Genomic DNA, 6,604 nt, shown 5'->3' with positions numbered 1-6,604 from the left:
AGAATAGACCACATACTAGGCCACAAAAAGAGCCTCAGTAAATTCAAAAAGATTAAAATCCTACCAACCAACTTTTCAGACCACAAAGGTATAAAACTAGAAATAAATTGTACAAAGAAAATAAAAAGGCTTACAAACACACATGGAGGCTTAACAACATGCTCCTAAATAATCAATGGATCAATGACCAAATTAAAACAGAGATCAAGCAATATATGGAGACAAATGACAACAATAGCACAAAGCCCCAACTTCTGAGGGACACAGTGAAGGCAGTTCTAAGAGGAAAGTATATAGCAATCCAGGCCTGTTTAAAGAAGGAAGAACAATCCCAAATGAATAGTCTACATTCACAATCATTGAAACTGGAAAAACAAAAACAAATGAAGCCCAAAGTCGGCAGAAGGAGGGACATAATAAAGATCAGAGCATAAATAAATAAAATTGAGAAGAATAAAACAATAGGAAAAACCAATGAAACCAAGAGCTGGTTCTTTGAGAAAATAAATAAAGAATTAGATAAACCCCTAGCCAGACTTATTTAGAGAAAAAGAGAATCCACACACATAAACAGAATCAGAAATGAGAAAGGAAAAATCACTACGGACACCACAGAAATACATAGAATTATGAGAGAATATTATGAAAATCTAAATGCTAACAAGCTGGATAACCTAGAAGAAATGGACAACCTTCTAGAAAAATACAACTCTCCAAGACTGACCAAGGAAGAAATAGAAAATGTGAACAGACCCATTACCAGCAACAAAATTGAATCGGTAATCAAAAAACTACCCAAGAACAAAACTGCCAGGCCAGATGGATTCACCACTGAATTTTATCAGACTTTTAGAGAAGACATAATACCCATTCTCCTTAAAGTTTTCCAAAAAACAGAAGAGGAGGGAATACTTCCAAACTCAATCTATGAAGCCAGCATCACTCTAGTACCAAAACCAGGCAAAGACCCCACCAAAAAAGAAAATTACAGACCAATATCCCTGATGAACATAGATGCAAAAATACTCAACAAAATATTAGCAAACCAAATTCAAAAATACATCAAGAGGATCATACACCATGACCAAGTGGGATTCGTCTCAGGGATTCAAGGATGGTACAACATTTGAAAATCCATCAACGTCATCCACCATATCAACAAAAAGAAGGATAAAAACCACATGATTAACTCTATAGATGCTGAAAAAGCATTTGACAAAATTCAACATTCATTAATCATAAAAACTCTCAACAAAATGGATACAGAGGGCAAGTACCTCAACATAATAAAGGCCATATATGACAAACCTACAGTCAACATAATACCTAACAGTGAGAAGCTGAAAGCTTTTCACCTAAGATCGGGAACAAGACAGGGATGCCCACTCTCCCCACTTTTATTCAACATAGTACTGGAGGTCCTAGCCACAGCAATCAGACAAAACAAAGAAATAAAGGGCATCAAGATTGTTAAGGAAGAAGTCAACCTGTCACTATTTGCAGATGACATATTATACATAAAAAGCCCTAAAGACTCTACTCCAAAACTACTAGAAGAAATATCTGAATTCAGCAAAGTAGCAGGATACAAAATCAATACACAGAAATCTGTTGCTTTCCTACACACTAATGATGAACTAGCAGAAAGAGAAATCAGGAAAAAAATTCCATTCACAATTGCATCAAAAATAATAAAATACCTAGGAAGTGAAAGACTTATACCCTGAAAACTACAAGACACTCGTAAGAGAAATTAAAGAGGACACTAACAAATGGAAACTCATCCCATGCTCTTGGGTAGGAAGAATTAATATTGTCAAAAAGACCATCCTGCCTAAAGCAATATACAGATTCAATGCAACCCTATCAAAATACCAACAGCATTCTTCCATGAACTGGAACAAATAGTTCTACAATTCATATGGAACCACAAAAGACCCTGAATAGCCAAACCAATCTTGAGAAAGAAGAATAAAGCAGGGGGGATCTCGCTTCCCAACTTCAAGTTCAACTACACAGACACAGTAATCAAGACAATTTGGTACTGGCACAAGAACAGAGCCACAGACCAGTGGAACAGAACAGAGAGTCCAGATATTAACCCAAACATATATGGTCAATTAATATACAATAAAGAAGCCATGGCTATACAATGGGGAAATGACAGCCTCTTCAATAGCTGGTGTTGGCAAAACTGCATGGCTACATGTAAGAGATGTAAGAGAATGAAACTAGATCATTGACTAACCCCATACACAAAAGTAAATTCGAAATGGATCAAAGACCTGAATGTAAGTCATGAAACCATAAAACTCTTAGAAAAAAACATAGGCAAAAATCTCTTGGACATAAACATGAACAACTTCTTCATGAACATATCTTCCCAGGCAAGGGAAACAAAAGCAAAATTAAACAAGTGGGACTATATCAAGCTGAAAAGCTTCTTTACAGCAAAGGACACCACCAACAGAACCAGAAGGCATCTACAGTGTGGGAGAATATATTCATAAATGACAGATCCTATAAAGGGTTGACATTCAAAATATATAAAGAGCTCACGCACCTCAGCAAACAAAAAGCAAATACTCAATTAAAAAATGGGCAGAGGATCTGAACAGACACTTCTCCAAAGAAGAAATTCAGATGGCCAACAGGTACATGAAAAGATGCTCCACATCGCTAATCATCAGAGATATGCAAATGAAAACCACAATGAGATACCACCTCACTCCAGTTAGTATGGCCACCATCCAAAAGACAAACAACAACAAATGTTGGTGAGGATGTGCAGAAAGGGGTACCCTCCTACACTGCTGGTGGGAATGTAAATTAGTTCAACCATTGTGGAAAGGAGTATGGAGGTTCCTCAAAAAACTCAAAATAGAAATACCATTTGACCCCAGAATTCCACTTCTAGGAATTTACCCTAAGAATGCAGGAGCCCAGTTTGAAAAAGACAGATGCATCCCTATGTTTATATCAGCAATATTCACAATAGCCAAGAAATGGAAGCAACCTAAGTGTCCATCAGTAGATAAATGTATAAAGAAGATGAGGTACATATACACAATGGAATATTATTGAGCCATAAGAAGAAAAAAATCCTACCATTTGCAGCAATGTGGCTGGAGGGTATTATGCTTAGTGAAATAAGCCAGGCGGAGAAAGACAAGTATCAAACAATTTCACTGATCTGTGGAGTAGAAGAACAAAAAAACTGAAGGAACAAAACAGCAGCAGACTCACAAAACCCAAGAATGGACTAACAGTTACCAAAGGGAAAGGGACTGCGGAGGCTGGGTGGGAAGGGAGGGGTAAGGGGTAAAAGAGGCCATTACAATTAGCAGACATAACATGGGGGTGAGTACGGGGAGGGCTGTATAATACAGAGGAGACAAGTAGTGATTCTATAGCATCTTATTATGCTGATGGACAGTGACTGTAATGGGGTATGTCGTGGGTGCTTGATAATGGGGGGAGGCTAGTAACCATAATGTTGCTCATGTAATTGTACATTAATGATACCATAAAAAAAAGAGGGAATGGATGGATGGATAGTTACACAGATACATAGATATGATAGTGGACAGACAGCTAGATGGGCAGATAAGTTTGCCTTTCACCAACCATCCCCCTGTAAAGGAAACAGCAAGGTGTTTCCCACAGGCCACGGTGTAGAAGCTGCCCCTCTCGGCCTCCACTGAGCGCTGCAGCAACCTTGCCAGCACCAGCCAGGCTGCCTGCTGGGCTGCCCCTCTCACCACCACTGCGCACTCACGGCCACACTGCCACCACACTTCTGCCGGCCTTTATCCTCCTACCCACTCTGTAGGCCCTAAACTGAGCTCCAGCCCACTCATGGAGAACAGCGATCTCTTTGCAAAGAGAATTCCCTTGTATTTGGACACAATCAAGTGACCAGGTAGGTTTTTCTCTCACACTCCTCCCTTTCCAGGGAAGCAAATGAGGCATACACACTCTTAACACAAACTTTAGCAGAGTACCAGGGCTGTGACAGGGTGAGTCTGTGTCAGCCGTGGGAAGGGAGGTTCGCCTTGTAGATGTGCTACCTGGGGCAGCGCCAGGCAGGGCAGCTTCCCAGGGACAGGGTCTGAGCCTGCTGCCCACCCTCTCCCCCTCTGCCCCGGCAGAAACCGAGGACTTGAAACCAAGGCCAGAGGCTGAGAAGGAGGAGAATTGGGCTTTGAAGTTGGACAGAAAGGCCCAGAATCCAAAGGGCCCTTGAGGGAAAAGGATGGAACAGGGAGTCACAGGGAAGGGACTCCTTTCTGCCTGGAGTGGGTGCCAGTGCACCTGATGGGAAGTACAAAAATCAGGAGAGAGAAAAGTGCTGGCACGATGCATCTCTGCTGTGCCTGGAAGTGTAGTCATTTCAGTCTGACTTCTCTGGTAATGGATCGTGGTATTCCCCTTTCCAAATGTTACAGGGAGATGGTATTGGTTTGTAATTTAACTATTTTGTATGGTTTTCTTTTCCTTCCAAGTTCCACAGTATCACAGCAGCACCCCAGAAACCTCAGAAGGGAGGCATTTTTTCCCCTTTTATAATGCTGCCCTCTACTGGACATCTGGAAACACATAGGCAAACACGTCGCTTTTATTGAAAGCTTTGTTTGGATTTGACAGTGGTTCGGGTCCAAGATTGTTTGAAAAATAAACAAAAAAGGATTTTCCATTAAAAAGTAAACTGTTCAATTTACAATAAGAAAGCAATGAAATATTTTCTGTTTTTACAATAATGGAAAAGCAGAGATGACTGTGAAATATTATGTACCTGTGTCACTGGTGAGTATGAAGTAATGTGACCTTTAGGGAAGTGAATTTGTGGATTGTAAGAAGAGTAATTTTAAAAAGGCATGGCCTTTGGCCCAGTCCATCTTCTCTTGCAAATCCAGATGCCAGAAATAACTTTAAAAAGTTTACATCAAATTATGCTTATAAATGTCAGGCAGCAGGCTAATGGCTACAGAGACGGTGATATATCAGGCAGACATGAAGTAGATTTTTTTGGTAAGATCCTCTAGCAATTTGGAAAACATATATGGGTTAGGGTGTGGCCTAGGCACTGGAATTTTGGAAAAGCCCTTCAGGTGATTTCCATACTTACATTCCTGATAGAAAACTCTGAATTAAAAAAAAGGGGGTGTGCTATGTGACATTATATTTCAACTTTAAGTCAATAAAACTTCTGATTGTGTCTGGATGGGAAATGTGCCCCTTCTTGCAAGACACCTACCAAAATTAGAATCATATTTGAGGATGTCGAGACTGCAAGAACTATATAAATGATATGTGTAAGGCCATTTAATATGATAGAATTTTAAAAAGTGAGTTGAGTGGTGTTTTCTAGCTGTTAGTTTTGTCAAATACCAGTGTAGAAATTAGCCTTCTGCAGCTGCAGAAACAAATGACTTTCCAGCTTGCACACATGTGGCTTGGATCCTCTTCCTAGAGCCATAAAGTGACCTGAGCATCATTGGTTGACCCCGCCCCCCCCCCCAAACCAGAGACAATCCAACAGCCTTGGACCATCTGCCGAGGGAGGCAAGCAGCATGGCAAGAAGAGTCCTGCTCAGTGGGGATAAGCGTCTCAAGGCCTGGTTTGGGCTTGCTGCTGACTCTCTGAGTGATCTCTGGTGAATGCCTTCACCTTTCCGTAGATTACTATACAATGCAAAGCCAGAGTCCAAATTAAACACCTTCAGGGATCAGGTAACATCACTAAGTGAAATAAGCTTAGGAACAAGACAAAGGGGAATAGTGAGGCCTGTGGACAGTTGAGAGCTCATGCCTTTGTAAAGCGGGTAGCCAGTACTGGGTTCCTGCACATTGCTCCATCACAGTCACTGAAAACAGTTGAGCAGGTTATGCACTGCACAAGGGCACTACTTCAGGGGAGGTGTCATTCACATCACAGATGCAGGTATGTATCCATGACAGCTCCCTAGAAGATGTACGTAGAGGATTTTAAGGAAAGGATACCTTCTACTTTGTACAAAGGTGCTGTATGGGCTGTCAGAGCCCTGGATACCATGTGAGAATAAGGTTCCAATGTTTTTAGATCTTTTTTTTTTTCTGGAGAAATTGGAAATACCGCTTTTAATGTAAAATTCCCCCAATTTAAAAGAAGCTGGAAACTATTTCCAAAACATTTTGACCCTGAGAGAGCTAAACAAAATAGGCTCAGGGGTAGATTCAGGCTATAGGCTATGAGTGTAGGTCTCTGACCCAGATAAACTCTAAGTTCTGACATCTCAGAAACCCTTCTATTTCTATGCACTTCATGTGTAGTCTTGAAGCAATCACAAAGAAAAGCTAATTACCCTGGTAAATTGTATGGCTTTAATAGGGATTGTGTGGTTACAATATGGATTATATGGATATAAAAAGTAAAAGTACATCCTTTGAATGATGGTATGTACCATATTCTCCCTATCATTCAGTTAACTTAATCCATCCTTTCATAATATAAATGTTATTTCTATGGAGAGAACCTCCTAAAACTTCAATGCGAATTACATTCTTCTGTTGCACTTTCTTAAAACTTACTTTTCCTGAGTGATTTATCATATTTACATCATAA

The sequence above is a fragment of the Manis pentadactyla genome, chromosome 15 (assembly GCF_030020395.1).
Source record: "Manis pentadactyla isolate mManPen7 chromosome 15, mManPen7.hap1, whole genome shotgun sequence".
Classification (NCBI taxonomy): Eukaryota; Metazoa; Chordata; class Mammalia; order Pholidota; family Manidae; genus Manis; species Manis pentadactyla.
This window is presented reverse-complemented; position numbering follows the sequence as displayed.